General features: G+C 40.9%; 1 pseudogene; it reads right to left on the reverse strand.

Annotated features, from left to right (window-relative positions):
* Positions 1 to 1,545: 1,545 nt before the first annotated feature.
* LOC119530288 lies at positions 1,546 to 14,044 on the reverse strand (annotated as a pseudogene).
* Between the last annotated feature and the right edge of the window lie 13,655 nt (positions 14,045 to 27,699).

Raw genomic sequence — 27,699 nt, forward strand, 5'->3', positions numbered from 1 at the left:
ATCTCGGGAAGGGAGTAGCTGAGTGATGCAAAGAGCAATGTGGGGTGGTTGCAAAGAAATCTAGTGCATTATGGAAAAGAAGCAGAGTAGAGGAAAAGATAGGTGATCAGAAGAGTCTTCAATTGGTGCAATGCTAGAGGAATCAGGGATTGGGGAAGGGAAGGTGAAACTTTACAGTTGCTGACTCTTATAAAATTTAATTGATAGCAAACAAGAATGACTTTCTGGACTATTTGATATGTGAACTCAAATGTCATTAAAAATGATGATTGTACCAGACACATGGTCATTGAAAATGTATAATATAATCTCAGATGGAAAATACATAATTTAATATATGCTATTATGTGAATTTTGGAAAATATATGGATGCATATGTACAAGAATTGGAAGATCAAAAAATAAAAATAGTTATGTTAAGGTGGTACAATTGTATCCTTTCTGCCCCTTAAAATAATATGAGTTGTAATGTTTCTCTGATATTTATAAAAGGGGGGAGATTCTTAAAAAAATACCTTTATTCTGAAGTCCAACTATTTTTGCTTCTGTAACACTTTTCATCAAATATCTTTGGCTTAGTGTTGGTTTCTACAATTGCTTCTTTTTTATCCTCAGATTCTGTTTATTTCTTCTCTCCATGTTAATTCTAATTTTCTTCATACTGCATCTTGGCCTGTTCATTCAATCATCTAATTCTGTTTCCATAAGGATTACTATTTGTAAGGCAAACAACAGTGAATTCAAAAACTTTTCCTGGTTGAAGGAGAAGATGGTGGCATAGAGAGGAGTGGAAGTTAGTTAGTCCCCCCAGAGTAAATAATAAAAAATGAGGAATAGCCAGTAAAAGATCTGGAATAACTGCTGGGAGATGACTGCTACTGTCCACACATCATGCAACAATCTGAAATGGGGGAAATGCCTGAGGTTGCAGCATAAAATCTTTAAGTAAAAACTCAAGCCAAGAGCCTCTCCCTTGCAGCAGCCTGAACTGCAAAGGCTTGCAGTGCTAGACAGCAGCACTCTCTGAACAAGCATATATACCTCAGCCCAGCTCCAACTGGGGTTTTAATGTTAACCATTCAATACAAGCTATGACTCCCCAACAAGCAGACAGAGGCTTTTGGTGATGACTGACCTTGGAGAGTCAGGGGACTTATCTGTCTCAGGACAGGGAGCCAAAAGGATCGGGTGCTATCTCTGGCCAATGGGTGAATCTGGGGGCTGTAGACTGACCCTGAAAGAGGGCTTTCTGTCCCTTTTTCTCTCTCTCTCAACCAGGGTGGCTCAGTGGAGAAAGCCTCAACTGTTTTCAGTTCACAGTGCTCTGCACAGAAAACCCTTAGCTATTTTAAATGCACAGCACTCTGACCCAGACAAGGGGGGAGATGGCAGAGTGAGATAAATAATCTGTTTATATGCAAATGACCTCCCTCTAGGGGGCATATCTTCTCAAAAGGAAAGAGGTGGGGCCTGGCTCTACTACCTGCCATCCATTTAGAACCGGACACCAGAGCCTGGGGGAAAACAGCCATGGGCCACACCTACTTACACCAGTCGTCTGGAGTGATAGGCTGACAGCACCACCTGCAGGGCAGAAAATCACAGGGTGTGTCAATCCTCTAAGACACACCATCAGGGAAACTGGATACTTAATATTTCTTCCTTCTGGGACCTGAGCCTGTTCTCATCTGGGAAAACCTGATTGGGGTGGTCAAGGAGATCAGATGCCTCGACAACAGAAAACTACAACCTACACTAAGAAAAATGAAGTTACGACCCAGTCAAAGGAACAAACTTACACTTCAACTGAGATACAGGAATTTAAATAATTAATGCTAAATCAATTCAAAAAGTTTAGAGAAGATATGGCAAAAGAGATAAAGGGTATAAAGAAAACACTGGGTGTACATAAGGCAGAAATCAAAAGTTTGAAAAAACAACTGGCAGAACTTATGGAAATGAAAGGCACAACACAAGAGATGCAAGACACAATGGAAACATACAACAGCAGATCTCAAGACACAGAAGAAAACACTCAGGAACTTGAGAACAAAGCACCTGAAAGCCTACACACACAAGAACAGAGAAAAGAATGGAAAAATATGAGCAATGTCTCTGGGAACTTAAGGACAAAATGAAATACAGGAATGTACATATCATTGGCATCCCAGAAGGAGAAGAGAAGGGAAAAAGGGCAGAAGCAATAATAGAGGAAATAATCAATGAAAATTTCCCATCTCTTATGAAAGACATAAAATTACAGATTCAAGAAGTACAACATACTCCAAACAGGATAGATCTGAATAAGCCTATGCCAAGACACTTAATCAGATTATCAAATGTCAAAGATAAAAAAAGAATCCTGAAAGCAGTAAGAGAAAAGTGATCCATCACATACAAAGGAAGCATAATAAGACTATGTGTAGATTTCTCTATAGAAACCATGGAGGCAAGAAGGAAGTGATATGTTTACAATACTGAAAAAGAAAAACCACCAACCAAGAATTCTATACCTGGCAAAACTGCCCTTCAAATATGAGGGAGAGTTCAAAACATTCTCTGACAAACAGACAATGAGAGCATTTGTGAACAAGATACCTGCTCTACAGGAAATACTAAAGGGAGCACTGCAGACTGATAGGAAAAGACAGGAGTGAGAGGTTTGGAACACAGATTTGGGTGACAGTAGCACAGCAATGTAAGTACATTGAACAAAGATAACTATGAATGTGGTTGAAAGAGGAAGGTTAGAAGCATGTGGAACACCAGAAGAAAAGAGAAAAGATAGACTGGGACTGTATAACTCAGTGAAACCTAGAGTGTTCAACAATTGTGATAATATGTACAAATATGTTTTTTCATGAGGGAGAACAAATGGAAGTCAACGTTGCAAGGTATCAAAAATAGGGAGGTACTGGGGGGGGGATACAGTCAACATAAACTAGAAATAAAAAAAAAACACCTTTTCCCAAGAGTTCAGAACTCTGCACCTAGATCTAAACAAGATAAAGATTTGAGGTTCAGCAGAAGGGTCCTGTTTTAGATACAAGGTGTTGTTTAAACCATTGGAATGGGAATCCTATGTATTTATGATATTTTTCATCCCAGAAATATTTAAAAGAAGGACATTTGAAAATTTTGTATAGAGTATATCTAGGTTTGGGAGTGAAAGAAGAAGGGAAATCTACAGCATGATCTCTTTATCTACAAGACTATATTTTAAAATAGTTTGGGACACAGGGGTGATGTCATCAACATGGTGACATAAAACATACCTGAAAAAAACATCCCAAGAGATTCTTCAAATAAAAGGACAAATTCTAGTTGCTTATAACTCTGGAGGAAGATAGAGACAGGAGAAAGACTCCAAAAATGCTGAATCAAAGGAAAGGAAAAATAGCTGATATGAAACTCCTACCCCAGACCTGCCAGTCCACTTCCCAACCCCTCACTCATAAATACTCAAAAGAGTATTTGAGGGAATAATGGACCCAAATTTCCCAACTCTTATGAAAGACATAAATATACAAGTCCAAGAATCACAAGGAATTACAAATAGAATAAATCCCAATAGACCTACCCTAAGATGTACACTAATCAGAATGTCAAAAGCCAAAGATAATGAGAGAATTCTGAAAGTGGCAAGAGGAAAATGATTCATCACATACAAGGGATCCACAATGAGAATAAATGCCAAATTCTCATCAGAAACCATGGAGGTGAAAAGGCAGTGGTATGATATATTTAAGGTACTGAAAGAGAAAAACCACCAGCCAAGAATTCTTTATCAGATAACTGTCCTTCAAAAATGAGAGAGAATTTAAAATATTCACAGATAATCAGAACCTGAGAGATTCATCAACAAAAGATCTGCCCTACAGGGAACTCAAAATGGTGTTCTTCAGGCTGAAAGGGAAAGATAGAAGAGAGTGCTTGAAATAGTGTGAATCAGTAAAGATTATCAGTAAGTGTGACTAAAAGGCTAAATGCAAAACTCAATAGTACTGTATCCTTAATGTACAACCCTACTCTTTAACTCCTATAAGGGTCAGAATACAACTGAACAAGAAAATATATATTTCCTGATAATGAACAGGCAAAATATAAAGTGGTAAACTGGAACAAAAACAACAGGGAAACAGAGGGATATCAGAGCAGAAAACATGTATGCTATTGAAGCTAGGTTGGTGTCTTTTCAAATTAGTAGGTTATAGATTTAGGTTGTATAATATAAACCCCAGGGTAACCACAAAGAAAGTATATAAAACATACCCAGAAAGAGATGTGGAAGGAATCAGCCAGATACATCACAAAAGATCAACTATACAGAAAAGGAGCTTCCAATAAAGGAAAAGAGAGACAAAAAAAGATGTGACATATAAAACCCAAAGGAAAAAATGTCTGAATTAAGTAAGGACTTTAGAGTAATAACACTGAATGTTAATGGATTAAACGCCTAAATCAAAAGACACAGACTTACAGAATGGATAAAAAATCATGATCCAACTGTACATCAATTACAAAAGCTCACCTTAGGCCCAAAATACAAACAGACTGAAAGTGAAAGGATGGAAAAAGGTATTCCATGTAAATAGTAACCAGAAAAGAGCTGGGGTAGCTATACTAATATTGGACAAAATAGACTTTAAGTCAAAAGCTATTATAAGAGACAAAGAAAGACTATGTATTAACAAAAGAGGCAGTCCACCAAGAAAAAATAACAATAATAAATAGTTGTGAACCTAACCATGGTGCCCCAAAGTACATTAGAAAAACCCTGGCAAAACTGAAGGGAGAAATAGACACGTCTACAATAATGGTTGGAGATTTCAATACACCACTTTTATCAATGGTTACAACATGTAGACAGAGGATCAACAAGGAAACAGAGAACTTGAATAATATGAAAAATGAACTAGGCCTCCCAAACATATACAGAACATTGCACCCCCAAACAGCAGGATATACATGTTCTCAAATGCCCATGGATCATTCCACATGATAGACCACATGTTACATCAAAAAACAAGTCTCAATAAATTTAAAATGATTGGAATTATACAAAACATTTTCTCCTACCATAATGAAATTAAGCTGGAAATCAAGAACAGGTAGAGAACTGGAAAATCCACAAATATTTGGAAGTTAACTCACTCTTAAATGATCAGTGGATCAAAGAAGAAATTGCAAGGGGAATAATTAACTACCTTCAGATGAATGAAAATGAGAGCACAACATATCAAACCTTATGGGATGAAATGAAGGAAGTGCCGAGAGGGAAATTTGTAGCCCTAGTGTTACAATAAAAAAGAAGAAAGAGCTAAAAATCAAAGACCTAACTTCACACCTGGAAGAATTAGAATAAGAAGAGCAAACTAATCCCAAAGCAAGAAGAAGGAAAGAAGTTACAAAGATCAGAGCAGAAATTAATGAAATTGAGAATAAAAAATAATAGAGAGAATTAACAAAAGCAAACATTGGCTCTTTGAGAAGATCAATAAAATTGGCAAACCCTTAACTAGACTGACCATAAAAAAAAGTGAGATGATACAAATAAATAAAATCAGAAATTATAAGTGGCTTTACTACTGACTCCACAGAAATAAAAAGGATCATGAGAGGACACTATAACAACCATATGTGCACACATTAGACAACCTAGATGAAATGAACAAATGCCCAGAAATACGTGAACAACCTACATGGACTCAAGAAGAAATATAAACCTGCAACAGGCCAATTACAAGTAGAGATTGGATCAGTCATCAAAACCTCCCAATAAAGAAAAGCCTAGGGCCAGATGTCCTCATAGGTGAGTTCTACCAATCATTCCAAGGAGCATTAATACCAATACTACTCAAACTGTTTCAAAAAATTGAAAAGGAGGGAATATTTCCTAATTCATTCTATGGGGCCTACATCACCCTGACACCAAAGCCAGATAAAGATATTACAAGAAAGAAAATTACAGACCAATTTCACTAATGAATACAAATTCAGAAATCCTTGCAAATCAAATCCAACAGGACAGTAAAAGAATTATATCCCATGATCAGGTAACAACACAAGAAAGGCAATTAATGCAATACACCCCATTAACAAAACAAAGAGGAAAAGCCCACCTGAGCATCTCCATTGAGGCAGAAAAGGCATTTGATAAATCCAGTGTTCTTTCTTGATAAAAACACTGATAAATAAGAATAAAAGTAAACTTCCTCAACATGGTAAAGGGCATATATGAAAAACACATGGCTAACATAATACTCATTGTGAAAGAATGAAAGCTTTCCCTGTTAGATAAGGAATAAGACAAGAATGTCTGCTGTCACCACTGTTACTCAAAATTGAACTAGGAAGTTCTAGCCAGAGAAACTAGGCAAGGAAAAGAAATAAAAGGCATCCAAATTGGGAAAGAAGTAAAACTTTCACTGTTTGCAGATGACATGATCCTATTCATGGAAAGTCCTTAAAAATCTACAACAAAGCTCCTAAAGCTAACAAATAAATTTAGCAATGTGGTGGAGTACAAGATCAACACAGAAAAATCATTAGTGTTTGCATACTATAGTAATGAGCAATCTGAGGAGGAAATCAAGAAAAAAATTTCATTTACATTAGCAACTAAAGGAACCATCTAGGAATAAATTTAACCAAATATGTAAAGAAACTGTACACAGACAACTACAGAACTTTGCTCAAAAAAAACAAAGGAAACCTAAATAAATGAAAGGAAATTCTGTGTTTATGGATTGGAAGGCTAAATATGGTTAAGATGGAAATTCTACCCAAAATGATAAACAGATTCAATGCAATCCCAACCAGTATTTCAACAGGCCACTTTGCAAAAATGAAAATGCCAGTCATCAAATTTATTTGAATGGGGCCCTGAATAGTCAAAAACATTTTGAAAAAGAAGAAAAAGTGGGAGGACTTGCACTTACGGACTTTAAAGCATATTACAAAGTTATAGTGGTCAAAACAGCACGGTATTGGCACAACGATAGATATATTGACCAATGGAGATAGAGAGTTCAGGAATAGACCCTCACATTTATAACTAATTGATTTTTGACAAGGCTGCCAAGTCCACTCAATTGGGACAGAATAGTGTCTTTAACAAACGGTTGCAGGAGAATTAGAAATCCATATACAAAAGACTGGAAGAGGATCCCTATCTCACACCATATACAAAAATTACTCAAAATGGTTCAAAGACCTAAACATAAGAACCAGGAATAAAAAATTCCTAGAAGAAAATGCAGGGAAGCAACTTCAAGACCTTGCATTAGGCAATGGTTCCTTAGACTTTACACCCAAAGTACAAGCAATGAAAGAAAAAAAACAGACAATTAACCAAAATTAACAACTTTTGCATGTCAAAGGACTTTGTCATGGAAGTGATAAAACAATCTACTTAAAAGGAGAAAGTATTTGGAAACCACAAATCTGATAAGGTTTTAATATCCTCAGAATATATAAAGAGATCCTACAACTCAACAGTAAAAAGACAACCCAATTAAAAATGAACAAAAGACTTCAATAGATGTTTCCCCAAAGAGTGTAAACAAATGGCTAAACAGCACATAAAAAGATACTCAACACCACTAGTCATTAGGGAAATGCAAATCAATACCACAATGAGCTGTCATTTCACACCCACCAGAATGGCTACTATTTAAAAAAAGAAAACTACAAGAATTCAAGAGGATGTGGAGAAACAGGGACACTCATTGATTGCTGATGGGAATGTAAAATGGTGCAGCTGCTGTGGAAGAGAGTTTTGCAGTTCTTCAGGAAGCTAAGAATAGAATTTTCATATGACCTACTATGCTGGTTTGGATATATTATGTCCCCCAAAAAGCAATTATCTTTGATGCAGTCTTGTGTGGGCAGGGAATGTATTGTTGATTGGGTTGGAGACTTTTGATTGGATGTTTCCATGGAGATGGGATCACTCAACTGTGGGTGAGATCTTTCATTGGATAATTTCCATGGCGGTGTGGCCCCACCCATTCAACATGGGCCTTGATTAGTTCACTGGAGCACTACATAACCTCAGAGAGGAGTGAGCTTGCTACAGCCAAGAGGGCCACTTTGAAGACTGCACAGAAGCTGCGAGAGTAGCTACGGATGAGAGACAGTTTGAAGATGGCTTTGAAAGCAGACTTTTGCTCCAGAGAAGCCAAGAGAGGACAAACACCCCAAGAGCAACTGAAAGTGACATTTTGAAGAGGAGCTGTAGCCTAGAGAGGAATGTCCTGGGAGAAAGCCATTTTGAAACCAGAACTCTGGAGCAGATACCAGCCATGTGCCTAACCAGCTAACAGAGGTTTTCTGGATGCCATTGGCCATACTCCAGTGAAGGTACCTGTATTAGTTAGGGGTCTCTAGGGAAACAGAATCAATGAGAGTTGTCTATGACTATAAAATTTATAAAAGTGACTTATGCAACTGTGGGTATGCACAAGTCCAAATTCTGTAAAGCAGTCAGCAAACTGTCAACTCCAAGGAAGATGTCCAATGAACTCCTCAGGAAATGAACTGGCAACTTTGACGAACTCCTCAGGAAATGAACTGGGATCTTCTACGAACATGTTCAATGAACTCCTAAGGAAATGAACTGGCAACTTCGATGAACTCCTCAGGAAACACTTAGCTGGGCAGCTGAAGAAGATGTGAAGGTCCTCTATCTGTCTCACTTGTAAGTCTTCAACTGATTAATTGGATTAAATCCAGCCAATTGCATTCTCTCATTGTGGAAGACATGCCCTTTGGTGAATCATCAGTCACTGCTGCAGTCAATTGACTGATGATTTAATAAACCAGCTTGTTGGTTTATTAACCAGCCACAAACATCCTCACAGCAATTGTTAGGCCAGTGCTTGCTTGACCAGACAGCTGGGTATTATCACCTGGCCAAGTTGACACATGAACCTAACCATCACAGTCCACCCCTTGTCAACTTGGCAGTTATACACGTCACCTAAAACCATACTTTATCTCTAAGTAGATAACAATAACAGACATACATTTTACCTAACAATACTCCACTGTGCAGCGTACAGCTGGAAATGCACTAATCTCTCCAGAATATGGTGCAAGTCCTTGGGTGACATTAGCTCTTAAGATTGATTTCCTTTAGCTTAAATGCAGCAAAATGAACAGTATGGGTTATGCCATATGATAAGGGGGTAAGACAGAGAAGAAAGCAAAGATATTTGCTTTACAGACAAATACAAACACAATCATAACAAAACAAGGAGGAAATATTCATGCCTTCATAGTCCTCATTTCTGTAACTGGTCACATGGCCATAGTTCATATTTATCACTACCTTCTTCCACTACCCATTCCATGTTCCCTTTACCCTCAGCAAGCACTTGAGCTGGCCATGGTTCTTTGTCCGGTGGGGTGACCCAAACCTTCATTCCTTAAGTTTCTTGGCCATTGGTGGTCCTGCCTGGATTGGGTTGTTGCAGTTTTCCATTGACTTTAATCAGAGGGCATTGTAGTACTAAGAGATGCTCTAGGGGATCTCCTGTATTCTAGGAAAACTCTTTACTTCCATTGTGTAGTTGCAGTGCTATTTCCCCTTGACAGTCAGGATCAATCACCCCAGCCGGTACAGTAATCCCCTTCCTTGCCTGTTGATTCAGAGGCACAAGAAGCCCAAAGTGGCAAGGTGGCAGTCTTAACTTCCAGTTCAATGGGATTATTGTTGTGTTTTCTGGTGGAAGCACTTCTCCTTTTGGAACCAGGACCTGTAGACCAGCAGAGCTTAAGCTTGCAGGGACAGGAAGCAAAAATTTACCTAGTGGATCACTTGGTGTGATAGTGAGTGGTGCCACTCCTGTTTCCACCCCTTGATTCCTGGACCCATGAATCCTGGCTATAGGAAAAACAGCACCACAGAGTGGATGCTGATTCAGAGCATACACAGCCTCCTGGAGAACATTGCCTCAACCATGCAAGGTATTGCCACCTAGTTGGTGCCGTAATTGACTCTTCAACAAGCCATTCCACCATTCTATCAACCCAGCTGCCTCTGGATGATGGGGAACTTGGTAAGACCAGAAAATTCCATGACCATGTGCCCATTCCCTCACTTCATTTGCTGTGAAGTGGGTTCCTTGGTCTAAAGCAATGCTGTGTGGAATACCATGACAGTGAATAAGGCATTCTGTAAGTCCACAGATGGTAGTTTTGGCAGAAGCATGTTGTTCAGGGAAGGCAAACCCATATCTGGAGTATGTATCTATTCCAGTAAAAACAAATCACTGCCCCTTCCATGATGGAAGTAGTCCAATGTAATCAACCTGCCACAAGGTAGCAGGCTGATCACCTTGGGGAATGGCACCACATCAGGGACTGAGTGTGGGTCTCTGCTGCTGGCAGATTGGACACTCAGCAGTGGCTGTGGCCAGGTCAGCCTTGGTGAGTGGAAGTCCATGTTGCTGAGCCCATGCATAACCTCCATCCCTACCACCATGACCACTTTGTTCTTGAGCCCATTGGGCAATGACAGGAGTTTCTTGGGAAAGAGTCTCATTGGCATCCATGAAACAGGTCATTTTATCCACTTGGTTATTAAAATCGTCTTCTGCTGAAGTCACCCTCTGGTGAGCATTCACATGGGACACAAATATCTTCATGTTGTTTGCCCACTCAGAAAGGTCTATCCACATACCCCTTCCCCAGACTTCTTTGTCACCAATCTTCCAATCATGTTCCTTCCAAGTCCCTGACCATCCAGCCAAACCATTAGCAACAGCCCAGGAATCAGTATACAAATGCACCTTTGGCCAGTTCTCCTCCCAAGCAAAGTGAACAACCAGGTTCACTGCTCAAAGTTATGCCCACTGGGGGGATTCTCCCTCACTACTGTCCTTCAGGGATATCCCAGAAAGGGGCTACAGTGCTGCAGCTGTCCACTTTTGGGTGGTGCCTGCATATCATGCAGAACCACCTGTAAACCAGGCCCAAGTTTTCTCTTCCTCAGTCAACTGACTGTAAGGAACTCCCCAAGATGCCATAGCTGTGGGCTGGGAAAGAGAAGGTAAGGTTGAAGGAGTGGGGGCCATGGGCATTTGGGCCACATCCTTATGTAACTTACTTGTACCTTCAAGACCTGCTTGAGCTCCATCTCGTGTATACCATTTCCATTTTATGATGTAATGCTGCTGTGCATGCCCAATTTTATGGCTTGGTGGGTCAGACAATACCCAGCTCATGATAGGTAACTCAGGTCTCATGGTAACTTGGTGGCCCATGGTTAAGTGTAATGTCTCTACTAAGGCCCAATAGCAGGCCAACAGCTGTTTCTCAAATGGAGAGTAGTAATCTGCAGAGGATGGTAAAGCTTTCCTCCAAAATCCTAAGGGTCTGCATGGTGATTCTCCTATAGGAGCCTGCCAAAGGCTCCAAACAGCATCTCTATTTGCCACTGACACTTCCAGCACCATTGGGTCAGCTGGATCATATAGTCCAAGTGGCAGAGCAGCTTGCACAGCAGCCTGGACCTGTCACAGAGCCTCATCTTGTTCCAGTCCCCACTAGAAACTAGAAGCTTTTCTGGTCACTGTGTAAATGGGCTGGAGTAGCACACCTAAATGAGGAATATGTTGTCTCCAAAATCCAAAGAGGCCAACTAAGTGCTGTGCCTCTTTTTTGGTCATAGGAGGGGCCAGATGCAACAGCTTATCCTTCACCTTAGAAGGAATATCTCAACAGGCCCCACAGCACTGGACACCTAGAAATTTTACTGAGATGGAAGGCCCCTGTATTTTTGTTGGATTTATCTCCCACCCTCTGCCACACAAATACCTTACCAACAAATCTAGAGTAGCTGCTACTTCTTGCTCACTAGGTCCAATAAACATGATATCATCAATATAATGGACCAGTGTGATATCTTGTGGGAGGGAGAAATGATCAAGATCCCTGTGGGCAATATTATGACATAGGGCTGGAGAGTTGATGTAACCCTGAGGTAGCACAGTGTATGTAAACTGCTGGCCTTGTCAGCTGAATGCAAACTGTTTCTGATACTCCTTACTGAAGCAATTGAGAAAAAAGCATTTGCCAGATCAATAGCTGCATACCAGGTACCAGGGGATGTGTTGATTTGCTCAAGCAATGATACCACATCTTGGACAGCAGCTGCAATTGGAGTCACCACCTGGTTAAACTTACAATAATCCACTGTCATCCTCCAAGACCCATCTGTTTTCTATACAGGCCAAATAGGAGAGTTGAATGGAGATGTGTTAGGAATCACCACCCCTGCAACCTTCAAGGCCTTAAGAGTGGCATTAATCTCTGCAATCCCTCCAGAAATCCAGTATTGCTTCTAGTTCACTATTTTGCTAGGCAGGGGCAGTTCCAGTGGCTTCCACTTGGCCTTTCCCACCATAATAGCCCTCACTCCAGGACTCATGGAACCAATGTGAGAATTCTGCCAGTTGCTGAGTATGTCTATTCCAATTATGCATTCCAGCACTGGGGAAATAACCAAAGAATAGGTCCCGGGACCCACTGGACCCACTGTGAGACGGACCTGGGCTAAAACTCCATCAATCACCTGACCTCCATAAGCCCCAACTCTGACTGGTGGACTAGAGTGACATTTTGGGTCTCCAGGAATTAATGTCATTTCTGAACCAGTGTCTAATAACCCATGAAATATCTGATCATTTCCTTTTCCCTAATGCACAGTTACCCTGGTAAAAGGCCTTAGGTCTCCCTGGGGAAGGCTGGGAGGAAGATTAACAGTATAAATTTTTGGCAGTGTGACAGGGACCTTCCTGAAGGGTACCCAGCCTTCCCTTCATTCAAGGGGCTCTGGATCTGTAAACTGTCTCAAGTCTGGGAATTGATTAAGGGGCCATGACTCTCTGTTTTTGTAATTCAAGGGAAACTTTTGTTCATTGTGACCTAGAATTCTTCTGCCTATATAGTTCAAACAAGAATTTAGTCAATTGCCCATCTATTTTACTACTTGGTACTCCATGATCCACTAGCCAATGCCGTAAGTCTCTGGAGTTATATTATTTTGATTGCTGCTTTGAGCCTGTTTTCCATTATGGTAGCCATGCCCACCTTGTCTGTGGTGATTAACTGTAGCCACTTGGTTTCTGCCAACTCAGGACCTGATTTTACCCATTGTGTTTAATGATTCCAGTTCAGTGAGAGCAGTTCCTACAGTAATATCTGACCTACAGAGAAGGGCAACTACAGAGCTCTTCAGGGATGATGGAGCTAGTCTCACAAATTTATTCCTTATAGTCCTGGTAAAAGGTGTGTCCTCTGGACATTTCAGGGTTGTGTGAGCAGGTCTTCCATAATAAATCTCTCTAAGCCTTTGAATCCCCTCCTCCACATTGTATCAGGGCAGTTCTGGCATTTCAACCTCTGGTATTGCTCACCACCTTTTGATCCATATTTCAGCCAACCACCCAAACAGTCTGTTAACACCCTTTCTAACCCCTCGAGCTACAACATTGAATGCAGAGTCTCTGCTTAGTGGGCCCATAACAGTAAATTCAGCCTGATCCAACCTTATATTCCTTCCAGCATTATCCCACATCCTTAATATCCATTTCCCACACATATTCTGCTGGTTTCTGTCTGGAAAACTCATACAGTTCTTTTGGAGTATAACATACTTCTTCATGGGTCACACTTTGTACCTCACCCTTCAGGGTCTGTTGGGACTTTAGTCTAGTTATAGGTCTTGAAACAAAGACTGGTGGTGGGGGTGGGTCATGAAAAGAGTTAGAATTATCCCTCAAGCCATTTACCTCAGGACATTCTATTGCATTTTCATCTATTAAAACAGGATTAATCTCTCCAGACAGAGGAGTCAGGGCTGATTCCTCAGGGGAGGTGATTACAGGATTAGCAGGCACTGAAGGGTTAATTGCTTTAGGTGGGGGTTGGATGGCAGCCTCCTCAGGGAAGACTGGAGGTGGGGAAGCTGTTTCCTCAGGACAGCCCTCTACAGGTAAATCTAATAATGACTCAGCAGAATCCAGGGTTCCAATGTCCTCACTGCCATTATTATCAATCCATATGTCCCCATCCCAAGTTTCCAGATCCCATTCTTTTCCAATCAATGCCTTTACTTTAACAGCAGACACCCTGAGAGGTTGAGATTTTAGTTTATGTTGTAAATCTGCTGCTCACACAATGAGAGCCTGCATCTGGTTTTCAGAAACCTCAAGTCTGCTGGCACAGGAAAGATTTTCTTTCAGGGCACACATAGAAACCTTTACATCTGTCATATGGCATTTAAGTTTTGAATTTGAAGCCTTTAGCTTGTCCCTTTCTCTTACAACTTTATACAAAGTATCTAAGGGCAGCCAGCCAACATCATTGTACCTCTTAATTCTGCAAAACTCTGTGAAGGTGTTGAAAACACTGTCACCCAGAGCCTTGCTTTGTACTAGAGTATGATCAGGAGAATCAAACAGTGCTATTTTGGCTTATCTCCTTTGCCAAGTCATGCCATGGACTGTAAGTGCCCTCTTGATTATTGGAAATAGAGTCATTAGTGCCTTTGAATCTAATCAGAGTAGAAAATACATTGTAAAAGCCGATTTTAAGATTCTGTTTCTCAAGAACCACTCCCACTACCAAGTTGTATTAGTTAGGGTTCTCTAGGGAAACAGAATCAATGAGAGGTATCTCTGACTATAAAATTTATAAAAGTGACTCATGCAACTGTGGGTATGCACAAGTCCAAATTCTATAGAGCAGTCAGCAAACTGTCAACTCGAAGGAAGATGTCCAATGAACTCCTCAGGAAACGAACTGGCAACTTCAACGAACTCCCCAGGAAATGAACCGGCAACTTTGATGAACTCCTCAGGAAATGCTTTGCTGGGCAGCCAAAGAAGAAGTAAAGATCCTCTATCTGTCTCACTTATAAGTCTTCAACTGATTAATTGGATTAAATCCAGCCAATTGCATTCTTTCATTATGGAAGACACGCCCTTTGGTGAGTCATCAGTCACAGCTGCAGTCAATTGACTGATGATTTAATAAACCAGCCTGTTGGTTTATTAACCAGCCACAAACATCCTCACAGCAATTGTTAGGCCAGTGCTTGCTTGACCAGACAGCTGGGTGCTATCACCTGGCCAAGTTGACACATGAACCTAACCATCACAGTACCCAATTGTTAATGCCTTACCTTGGACACTTTATGGCCTTAAGACTGTAACTGTGTAACCAAATAAACTCCCTTTACAAAAGGCAATCCATTTCTGTATTTTGCTTAATGGCAGCATTAGCAAACTAGAACAGATTTTGGTACCAGAAAAGTGGGGTGCTGGTGCTGCTGTATTTGCAAATACCAAGCATGTTGGTATGGCTTTTTAAATGGATAAGGGGAAGATTCTGGAAGAATTGTGAGGAGCTCAATAGAAAAGGCCTAAACTGCTTTGAAGAGACTGTTAATGGAAATATGGACTCTAAAGTTACTTCTGATGAGGACTTGAGCAGAAATGATGAATGTGTTGTTGCAAACTGGAAGAAAGGTGATCCTTGTTTTAAAGTGGCAGAGAATTTGGCAAAATTGTGTCCTGGTGTTGGATGGAAGGCAGAATTTGAAAGTGATGACCTGGAATATTTAGTTGATGAGATCTCCAAGCAGAATATAGACGTAGCCTGGCTTTTACTTGCAGCTTGTAGTAAAATGTCAGAGGACAGAGATAAGCTGAGAAATGAACTCTTGGTTTCAAAGAAACCAGAAATTTATGGCCTGAAAAACTCTGGGATTCCAGGGGGTGAAACTCCAGAAGCTACAGCCCAATGTGAGGATGTAATAAAGCATGGAACTCAGCCACCATTTCAGTACAAGCCAAGATTGGAGAAGCAGTTACACAGAAAGGATTTGTGGAAAATCCTATTGTCTGACAGCTTTGACCCATCTGTGCTTCATGCAAAGCCAACAGAATTTTTGGAAGATCTTTATAGACAGAGCCACTGCCCACCAGGACTGGAGGAGATAGACAAGGAAAAAATTGAAGAAAAAATTTCTTCAAAGATAGAGCCATGGAGGTTGAGGTCTAGAGTCAAGAGGTCTCAGGCTAGGAGAGTGGAGTGGCTCATGTGCATGGAAAGGGTGAGTTTGCCCCAGAGGTCTAGGGTAGGCCATCCACCTCAATGTTCAGGAAAGGTGTTGCCAACTTAGGCCTCAAAGAGGGTGGAGAGCATTCCCAGAGGACTGGGGAGAGCCTGGCCACCACCCCACTGTTCTGAAGGGGTTGAGCATCTGCCCCAGAGTTGGAAGAGAATCCAGATACTGCCCCAATGTTTCAGGAGGGTGGGGCCAAGAAGGTGGTCTCCTCAATGTGTGGGTATGTTGTAGCACTCACCCCAGCATTTGGAGAGGAAAGGGCTGCCACAAAGGCCCTTAGGAAGGGTTAGACTCCCGCTCTTTCAAGCCCCAAGGATGTAACAGCATTCTGTAAATGACTCTCAGACTTTGAAATCTAGTGGAGTTTGCCCTGTGGGTTTTAGGAACTGTTTTGGTCCCTTAAACCCTGTTTTCCTTAATGTTTCTTCTTATGGCAATGGGAATGTTTATCCTATGAATGTCCCTCCTTTGTATGTTGGAAGCACATAACTTGTTCTAAGTTCACAGATCCACAGCTAAAGGGGAATTTTGCTTCTGGACAGATCATGCTTGTAACTGATTTTGATGGAATTTTGTACTTAACTATTGTTACTGAAATGATTTAAGTTTCTGTGATATTGTAAATGGATGAATGTATTTTGTATATGGAAAGATCATGTCATTTTGGGGTCCAGGGGGTGGAATGTGCTGGTTTGGATGTATTATGTCCCCCAAAATGCAATTATCTTTGATGCAGTCTTGTGTGGGCAGGAAACATATTGGTGTTGATTGGGTTGGAGACTTTTGATTGGATGTTTCCATGGAGATGTGATCACTCACCTGTGGGTGAGATCTTTCATTGGATAATTTCCATGGAGGTGTGGCCCCACCCATTCAACATGGGCCTTGATTAGTTCACTGGAGCACTACATAAGCTCAGAGAGAAGGAGTGAGCTTGCTACAGCCAAGAGGGCCACTTTGAAGACTGCACAGAAGCTGAGAGAGTAGCTATGGATGAGAGACGGTTTGAAGATGGCTTTGAAAGCAGACTTTTGCTCCAGAGAAGCTAAGATAGGACAAACACCCCAAGAGCAACTGAAAGTGACATTTTGAAGAGGAGCTGTAGCCTAGAGAGGAATGTCCTGGGAGAAAGCCATTTTGAAACCAGAATTCTGGAGCAGACACCAGCCATGTGCCTAACCAGCTAACAGAGGTTTTCTGGACACCACTGGCCATCCTCCAGTGAAGGTACCCAATTGTTAATGTCTTACCTTGGACACTTTATGGCCTTAAGACTGCAACTGTGTAACCAAATAACCCCCTTTATAAAAGCCAATCCATTTCTCGTATTTTGCTTAGTGGCAGCATTAAAAAACTAGAACACCTACCTATCCTGTAACTATGTATATACACCAAAGATATGAAAGCAGTGACTCAAACAGATATTTGCACACTGGTGTACTTAGCAGCTTTATTCACAATGGGCAAAAGATGGAAGCAACCCAAGTGTAAATCAACTGATAAATAGATAAAGAAAATGTGATATATATAATGGAATATTATTCAGCCATTACAAGGAATGAAGTCCTGATGTATGCAGCAACGTGGATGAGCCTTGAGGACAATATGCTGAGTGAAATATGCCAGACACAAAAGGGAAAATATTGTATGATCTCACTGGTATGAATTATAATAAGCAAACGCATAGAATTAGAATCTAGAATATAGGCTATCAGAGGAAATAGTCAGATTACAGAATGGGGAGTTGATGCTTAATTTTGCACAGAATTTCTATTTAGATTAATTATAATTGTTTGGAAATGGATGGTGGTGATGGTAAAGCATTATTGTAAGTGTAATTAACAGCACTGAATTATATAGTTGGATGTGGTTAAAAAGAGAAACTTTAAGTCATCTACATTACTAAAATGAAAGTTAGAAAATAAAACATAGCACTGTGTAACACAGTGAACCTTATCATAGACAATGAATAGTTAACAGCAAAAATATAGGAATGCTCTTTCATAAATCATAAAAAATGTATAAAACTAAGTGTTAATAATAGGGTGGTGAGAGGACCCAAGGGCTGGGGCCCCACCCCTTCCTCCATTATGAGATACATGCAGTCCCCTGCATGACCAGCAACATCCCCCCGGGGGGAAAGCATTAAAACTTTCCTCCTGTAATAACTGTTAGTAACCAAATCCTGCAAGAACTTGTAACCAAACCATGTGAGAAACTCCATTGTCACAAACCTTTATAAGCACTCCCCCTGCCTGGCACTCCTCTCTCTCCACATGGGATGGCAGAATGCTAACTTCACTTTCCAAACCCCCTGCCATGGGGAAAAAAAGTCTCCTGTTTTGTAAGTCCCTAATGTCCCTAATTAAACTCATGTGTAATTCCATGCCAGATGTGTTCTTTGGTCTTGGGGCTAATCTGAGTTGGAACATTTGGCATGCCAGCTGGGATACCAAGGAACCTCCAGCTGTAATGGGCATGATGAGTCCCAGGAAAGGAGACTCTCAGGGGTGAATCCTGGGATGGTCTGAGACATCCATGTGGGACAGGGTGGCAGCCCTCCTGGATAAGTGGGAGCCACTGAGGGAGTAAGGCAATGCCCAGAACTCCCTAGCTGGATTGCTGGTTCTCCTGAAACAAGATACAGGGTGGTTAGGATTTCATAAGAAAAGGGAGAGCCATCAGGTGGCTTGGGGTGTTGCATGGCCTCCATTAGTTGCTGTGTGCTAGGCCATGAAAGATGCTCTGGCAGTCAAAGTGCAGGTTTGTTGCCTTGAAGAACTTAAGTTAGAAAGAGACATGTGGATAGCCCAAGAAGATTTGAAAGATGCATTAAATAAGAGGTTGTACTGTATAGATAAAAGTTTAGAGATATTAGCATGCTGGCATGTTACAGTGAGAGGGCATAAGCTGCCCAAAGGGAAGGTCAGGTAGCTGTATTATGAATTGTCCTGACTGGGATCCCAAAGTGTGGGACCCCATTGATTTTTCTTCAGATAAAAATGAATACCCATCTGACTCAGAACTTCACATTGAGGAAATTAGGCATGTTCATCTTCTGGTCCAATAAAAAATCAAAATGGAGCAAATACAACACCCTGATCCCCAGACAGAGGCAATGGCACTGCAGCTGCCACTGCTCTAGCAGTACCTCCTGATCAAAAGATGCTGGTTACAATGCAAGATTATACTGCCAGTGAATCATGGGAAATCAGGAATCCATACAAAAAACAGAGAAATTTTTACCAAATTGTCTGCTGCATCTGTGGGACACTGGTACAGAGGGAATAGTGCTTTCAGGACATGAAATAAGCAAATTGGCCTCTATTACCATTCACCCTTTTCTCTGCCAATGTATATATTCCTTATCCACCCATCCTGAGTCCAGCTCACTATTAAATTGGTTAGTGATTCAGTGTAAAGAAAATTGGCCGCATGTGGGGGACACACCCCATGTCACCCCCCATTGGTGTACACTTGATGAATTACAAGATATATTAAGGGGGCTAGGAATGTTGCTAACTTTGTGGGATCAGATAACAAAACTTTCACCATGGGCATAAAAAAGGCAATCTTTCAAACTACTCTGAATCAATGGTATGGGACACTGGTGCCCATTTTTAAAACATTGGTGGGGCAACACATCTCCAGGGACACCTAATTAGTAGCAGATCCAGGGGAATCTGAACACCTATGGTGGAAAGTGGTTGGAGTCAGGGCTATGTTCCATTCCCCAAAATGACATGATGGTCCAAACCATGTGTTGCACAGTCAGATGTGGGTAGACCTAATAGCTGCTGGAACTAAAATTGAAGAGATTAATAGCTGAACCCTGTGCTACTAAGTTTATGGAGTAAGTTATTAAAATGGCAGAGATACACCATATTTAGAACCAGATCCCCAAAGGTAGAAACAATCTCTGGCCAAAAAACTTGGCCCTTACAATATAAAGAGCCTCCAACTCTCCCTGCCAAGGAGGCATGGCAAGCCTCTTTTCCTCTCACAGGGACAAGTCAAGATTCCTCAAATAAAAGCTATAAATGGGGAACACTGGGGATCAGAGGCTGCATATTGAGTTAACTATTTTCTGGCCCCCCATTATTGAACATAAAATTTCAGCATGAGTGAATACTGGAGCAAAATGCACCTGAATATATGGAAAATGGCCATGGCCCAGAGGGCCTACATTAGGCATCACCAGGTATAGAGGTCAAAGTATTAAAGCAACACAATTACCAATACAGATTAACCAGCTACCATCTCAAAAGTACACAGTGTACATACTCTCATTCCAGAATATATATTAGGAATTGATATTTTGCAGAATATCACTGTGCAAACTTCTGTAGGTTAATTTCGTCTTGGAAGCCAAGTGGTCAAAACTATCGAATGATGGCATACTAAGTGGTCACCGGTAAAGGTAACTTCCCATAGACACACAGTAGCAGTGTGTCAATATAAGTTGCCAGGGGACATCAAGGAATTTAATCCCCACTTACAGCTCATTTAATAGTCCAGCCTGGACGGTAAGAAAAATCAATGGAACCTGATGAATGGCTACTGGTTATAAAGAGTTTAACAAAGTAACTCTTCCTTTGTTTGCAGCTGTACCAAATATAACTACTTTGCTAGAGAGCATAAGTATGCAATTGAGTCAGTTTCATTTTGTGTTAGACCTCACTAATGCTTTTCTTAGTATCTCCTTAGAACCCTCCAGCCAGCTTGCCTTTGCCTTCATGTGGGAAAGACAACAATGGGCATTTGTCATGCTACCACCCAAGGATATCTTCATGGTCTTACTATGTGCCATGGTTTGGTAACTTAAGATTTAAAAATGTGGAAACCTCCAGCAGAGGTCACTCTCTTTCATTATACTGATGATGTTATGTTGACAGGTAATTCTCTTGCAGAATTAGAAACTGCTGCTAAGATTATTCCCTCTGCTATTGTTGATAAAGTGCAAAATTACCCCATTCCACAAACTCCTAAACAGCTCATGGCCTTCCTTGGTTTGTTGGGTTATTGGAGACCATTTATACCCCATTTGGTGCTGATTCTAAAACCTTTGTACATTCTACTTAGGAAAGGAAAAACATGGGAACAGGGTGTTCCACAGAAGGCTGCTTTTCAAAAAGCCAAACAGGTTATTGCACAGGCTCAGGCTTTATGGGGAGTGGACCAAGATGTGCCTTGTGAATTAGATGTGGTCATTACTGATATTGGCTTGGGTGGGGCTTGTGGCAATGGCAACAGGCAAAGTGAGTTCCCATTGGCTTTTAGTCTCAGCTTTGGAAAGGAGCTGAACTCTGGCACAGTCCTTAGAAAAACAACTGTGTGCTGCCTATAGTGCCCAGCTACAAGTTGAAAGACTCATCCAAAAAATGCCCTGTGTCATTGTGCACTTCTATCCCCATACAAGGGTGGGAAAAAGTCACAGCAAATAAACCACATCCAGGGTGTTCTTAGCTGAGCACTCTGACAAAATGGAAAGTCTATCTGCTGCAATTCAGTGTCTTTGACAGCAGTCCCTTAAGTACAGAAATGCATGATATTCTAGGACCAGTGTCCAATGTGGATGCTTGACTCTCCCTGCTGATCCTCCCAAGGTGGCTGTTTCTGTGCCCCATTGACAGATGTGGCAGTATATCAGAGTCTGCCTGGTATACTGATGGATCAGCACATGGGCAGCCTGCCACCTGGACTGCAGTAGTTGTGATGGACATATAAAGTGGGAAACTGGGACTATGCAAAGCAGCCAATGGGCTGAATTAAGGGCTGTATTGATGGCCATTGTTCATGAACCAGGAGATGAACTATTTGCATTGACAATTTGGCAGAATAGCAGGGTTTAACAGTGCAGGTAGCCATGTGGAAGCAAGAGCAATGGATCATTATTGGCTACCCCTTATGGGGGAAAGAAATGTGGGGATATTTCTGGGCTGCCTGCTACAAGTGCAAGATAACTGTTCCATGTTTCTGCCATAACACTGACCCTGGTAATATCAAAGCAGATGCTTTAGCAAAAGTCTGTGGCCTGGATCCAACCTCCCATGAGGCTGCTGAAAGTCTGCATAGGAAAACAGGACACTGAGGAAATGAGACTCTGTGGAGACTGGTGCAGCAATTCCAGTTGTCCTTCATGAGGCAACAGCTGAAAGACATTGTGAATGCCTGCTCCTCCTACTCACTGCAATGATCAAAAATGCTTCCTTACCAACTCGGTCACATCAGCCATGAGCAGATCCCAGTCACCAAATGGCAAGTAGACTACATGGACCCCTTCCCTTATCTGAGAGTACTAAATACAACTTTACAGCCATAGACATGGCTACTGGGCTGTTACTGGTCTTCCCAGTAGGAAAAAATCAACCAAAGTTCTGCAATACATAGCCTAGAGAGATTAAGTGCTTTATTTGGGGTCCCCACACATGTGTACAGTGATAGAGGGACCCCCTTTACCAGGAAATTAACCCAAGCCTGGGCTACTGAACATGACATCCTATGGACATTTCATTTTCCATACAATCCCAAAGCTCTGGGGTTAACTGAAAGAATGAATCGGCTTTTGAAAGAGCAGCTAAAAGATGACAAACAATCCCTGTAGCAGTAGACCCATCAGTTATGTCCAGCCCTCACCAGCCTCAATTCACAACCTTGAGCTTCCTGTTGAGTTGGTAGCTGTGGGACCCAAGCAAGTGCTGCAAATTCAGGTAAAATGACTAGCAACATTACAACCACAGCAAGATAATGAAAATAATTTGCTTTTACTTGCATCACAAGCATTAGAAATTGGAGAAAATAAGGTTGATTGGCCATGATCCAGGCCAATGCAGTCATGCCAGTTGGGAATCCTAAGCCCATGCGGTACTGGGGTTACCTAAGATTTAAGATATATCCAACCCAGGAACACCCCCATACCTCAAGGTACTGTATGTATGACTTTATGTACACATTATGCCTAAGCTAACTAGAGATTTAACTCCGGAAGACTTCCTGCAATTGCATGGGAGAGAGAGTGATATATAAACCCCCCTCATAGCAACCTTCCCCCAGGAACTTTTCTGTTCACTAATGAAAACTTAGCTTGTATATCAGTGGGAATTGCCCCTTTTTGTTCCCCATAAGCATCTTTCTTTTCACCCATAACACCCTAAGGACCTCAGCAGTAACTTATGCCCACAATTGAACCCAATGTTGGGTTTGCACAGACTTGACACCTTTAGGTGCTACCAGTCTTTCTTGGACTGTAACCCCTGTGAACTGGACTGGATGGAACATCCTGCTGGTCTGGCAGAATTCAATGCATTGAATTGCACAGATTTTATCAATTGTCAGTGACATCTCATTGTGGGTTTTTTATTTCTGTGTGTGGGGATGCCTAGTGTTCTGCGGTCTTATACTCCAATGTCTATCCTATTGTCAATCTAGTCTGCTGTATGGGGGTGGATTGTGAGGACCCAGGGCCTGGAGCTTCACTCTCTTCTCCATTATGAGATACAGGCAGTCACCTGCATGACCAGCAACAGCCTCCCACCCCAGGGAGGGAGTCATTAAAACTTCCCTCCCTAAATGTCTGTTGATAACCAAATCTTGTGAAAACTTGTTGCAGTCAAATCTCATGAGAAACTCTGTTGTCACAAACTTTTTCCGCACCCCCCCCAACCACCACCACCCCTTTCAGCACTCCTCTTTCTCTCTCTGCTTGGAATGGCAGAACTGTGAATTCACTTTCCTGACCCACTGCCATCAGAAAAAAAATGTCTCCTGTTTTGTAAGTCCCTAATTAAACTCATGGTTAAGTCTGTGCCAGGCATGTTCTTTGGTCTTTGGCTAATCTGGGTTGGAAAAGGTAGTACCTGGGAAAAATACACCTAATATGAAGTATGGATGATAGTTGCTAGTATTATTTTAATAATATTTCATCAATTGTAACAAAGGTGACTACTGTTAAAAAAATAGTGCAATTACAAAAAAGTGCTATCACCAATGTTAACAAATGTTCCACACCAATCCAAAGTGTTAGTGGTGGGGTGACATATGGGAATCTTGTATTCTACTCATTATTGTTCTGTAAAACCACAACTTTTCTAAAAAAAAAAAATTAAAAAAAGATTTTGGGACATAGGTTCTTGCAATGGAAAAAAGAATGTATAAATAGAACTTCATAGGAAATCTATGACTTCTGTTTAGCCTACTCACTATTGCTTAGTTCTGTGACTTAAATTCCAGAACCTTTAATAATGCAAAATACATATTAAATATTACTAAGTGGACTCTCTAAAATATGTTCTCATTTGCTAAATACTGACTCTGGGCTTCTTTTGATATTTTCCACTGTTAACTGTATAATAGCATTAAAAATGTTTGAAGTAGTTGATTCTCTAGAGGGTTTTCCAACATGTTATGGTAAAATAGTTTTAAATAAATTGGAGTTTGATTTTTTTCTTCAAGCTACAAAATTAACAATGATTAATTTGAATATAATTTTTACAATAAAACAATATAGCCATATAAGTTTGTATTATATATGGTTTCTCATGAAGAATTGCCAAATATAATTTCAATAAGAGAGCAGTAGTTGAAAAATACACAATACTATTGATAAATAAAAATGCCAATAGTGTATAAAAGCTTTATTACACTCTTGATCCATGTGCATTATCACCTGTACTGATGTAAGTTCTTAATAATATCCTTTGCATTTTTTGAACAGGTTTTGAACTTTCTCTGACTTATGAATTTTATTCTTCAACAGGAAAGTCTCACAACAAAGCCACGAGAAAGATAGATTAGTGATCCATTTGACAGAACACAGCTTAGACCAAAGGTGTATTCCTCCTTTTAATTGTTGTAAGATTGCATTTCCCTCCTTCCTTATTAGATGTAGTTAAAACTCTAAGACAAGGGAAATATTGAAAGATGTAAAAGAAAACTCATTGTAAGCATTTAGAAAAGCAGCTTAATTAAAACTCAGTTTGCTGCATTTTGTGAGCTTTCTATAGTTTTGTTAACAGACTTTGTTAACAAGGCATCAAAAAAGCAATGAGAAGAGAGGCAGGGCAAGATGGTGGCGTAGTGAGGTGTAGGTTTTAGTTACTCCTCCAGAGCAGTAGGTAGACAGCCAAGAACTGCATGGACCAGACACCAGAGAGCAATTTGACTTTGGGCATACTACATACAACACTCATGAATGTGTGGAACAGCTGAAATCAGGAAAGTGTGTAAGTTCTTGTGGCCAGGGAACCCGTGTCCCTCTCTGCCAGGCTCAGTCCCTTGGGAAGAGGGGCTGTCTCTGCTGGGAATGAGGAAAGAGAACTGCAGTTGTGGCTCTGATTGAATTCTCAGACTGCTGATTGAATCTCCAAACATAGACAGACTGAGACCAGACACCAGAGAATCTGGGAGCAGTTAACCCAGTGGGGAGGAGATAGGGCTAGCAAAAACAGCCAAAAAAAAAAAAAAACCTAAAAATAAAAACAGAATTTTTGGAGTTCTGGTGAGCATAAAATGGAGAAGGGCAGGGCCCAAACAGAATCAGGGTCATATGCTAATATAGCGGGTGAGGTCCCTTGTCTGAAGAGTCCATTTCTCTGCTTTCTTGATTGTTCCTTAATGGTCCTCCTAACCTCCTTGTCTCTTAGCATTTCAATAGCCCATTAGATCTGCAAGGAGGGTCTTTTTTCTTTTTTTTAAATCTTTTTGTTTTCTAAAACAATTACTCTAAGAAACACATTACAGAAAGACTCAAAAACTTGAAACTTGGGCCCAGGCAAGAGTAGACCTAAGATAGCTTTGAGAGACAAAGCAATAAGTCTAGTGGCTGAAAAATTCACTAGACACCACAACTCCCCAAGAAAAGGGGGGTGTCCCCTTACAGCCATCTTCCTGGAGGGCTGGGAATGCTCCTGCCTGACACCAGCACCACAGCTGAGAGGTGCCCCAAACAACCCAGTGTGATGGGAAGTGTTTCCAACAACATGTACACACATCACAACATCAGGTGTGGACAATAGCCTTTCACCCACCTGCAGCTAATTGACCCAGAGCTGGGAAGGAGGAGATGTGTGAAAAGGGGGAAATTAACATGCCCCATTCAGCCATCCTTTCAGCAGACTGAGAACACTCCTACACAGCCCTAAAGCCCAGAACTTCCCTTGGGGGATGGTGCTTACCTGTGACATAGCACAGTCTTCCCTCAGTAGAGGCCCTAGGAGGGCACAGCTTAGAAGAGGGATCCACTCATGGGTCCCAGGGACCATATGCCAATAACAAGGACTTGTGGGTCATCAGCAGAGATAAACTGGGCGAGACTGAAGTGAAGGATTAGACAATTGCAATAGTTTTAAATCTCCAGGAACACCTTGGAGATTTGATTATTGAAGCCACCCTCCCTCTCTAACCGCTCAGACACATGTGACACACTTAGGGCAGGCAGCACCAACTACACATGCAAACTTTGTGCACCCATTGGACCCCACAAGACTCACACCCCTGCTCACCACATATAAAAAATTGGGGAGAACTGGCTTGAGCGGAGTAGATGGCTTGCAGATGCCACCTGCTGGTTAGAGAATGTGTACTTCACCAAGCTGTAGATCTGACAAATTGGAGATAAGTGTTTGAAGCAGTCTGTATAAACTAAAAAAACACTATCAAGTAAAGCAAATGCAAAGAGGCCAAAAACAACAGAAAATTTTAAAGCATATGAAAAAAACAAATTTGGATAACCTAAACCCAAACACCTAAATCAAAAGATCAGAGGAGATACAGTACTTGGAGCAATTAATCAGAGAACTAAAGACAAACAAGGAGAGCATGGCACAGGATATAAAGGACATGAAGAAGACCCTAGAAGAACAAAAAGAAGAAATTGCAAGACTAAATTAAAAAAATAGATGATCTTATGGAAATAAAAGAAACTGTTGACCAAGTTAAAAAGACTCTGGATACTCATAGTACAAGACTAGAGGAAGCTGAACAAATCAGTGACTTAGAGGATGACAGAACAGAATATGAAAGAACAAAAGAAAGAATGGGGGAAAAATAAAAAAAAATTGACATGGGCCTCAGGGATATGATAGATAATATAAAACATCCAAATGTAAGATCCATTGGTGTTCCGTAAGGGGAAGAGAAGGGTAAAGGTCTAGGAAGGGTATTCAAAGAAATTGTCAGAAACTTCCCAAATCTTCTAAACACCATAAATACACAAATCATAAATGCCCAGCAAACTCCAAATAGAATAAATCCAAATAAACCCACTCTCAGACATATTCTGATCAGATTGTCAAATACTGAAGAGAAGGAGCAAGTTCTGAAAACAGCAAGAGAGAAGCAATTCACCACATACAGGGGAAACAGCATAAGACTAAGTAGTGACTACTCAGTAGCCATCATGGAGGCAAGAAGGCAGTGGCATTACATATTTAAAATTCTGAGAGAGAAAAATTGCCAACCAAGAATTCTTTATCCAGCAAAGCTTTCCTTCAAATTTGAGGGAGAGCTTAAATTTTTCACAGAGAAACAAATGCTGAGAGAATTTGCTAACAGGAGACCTG

This window comes from Choloepus didactylus, chromosome 3 (genome assembly GCF_015220235.1).
Source record: "Choloepus didactylus isolate mChoDid1 chromosome 3, mChoDid1.pri, whole genome shotgun sequence".
NCBI classification, from domain to species: Eukaryota; Metazoa; Chordata; class Mammalia; order Pilosa; family Megalonychidae; genus Choloepus; species Choloepus didactylus.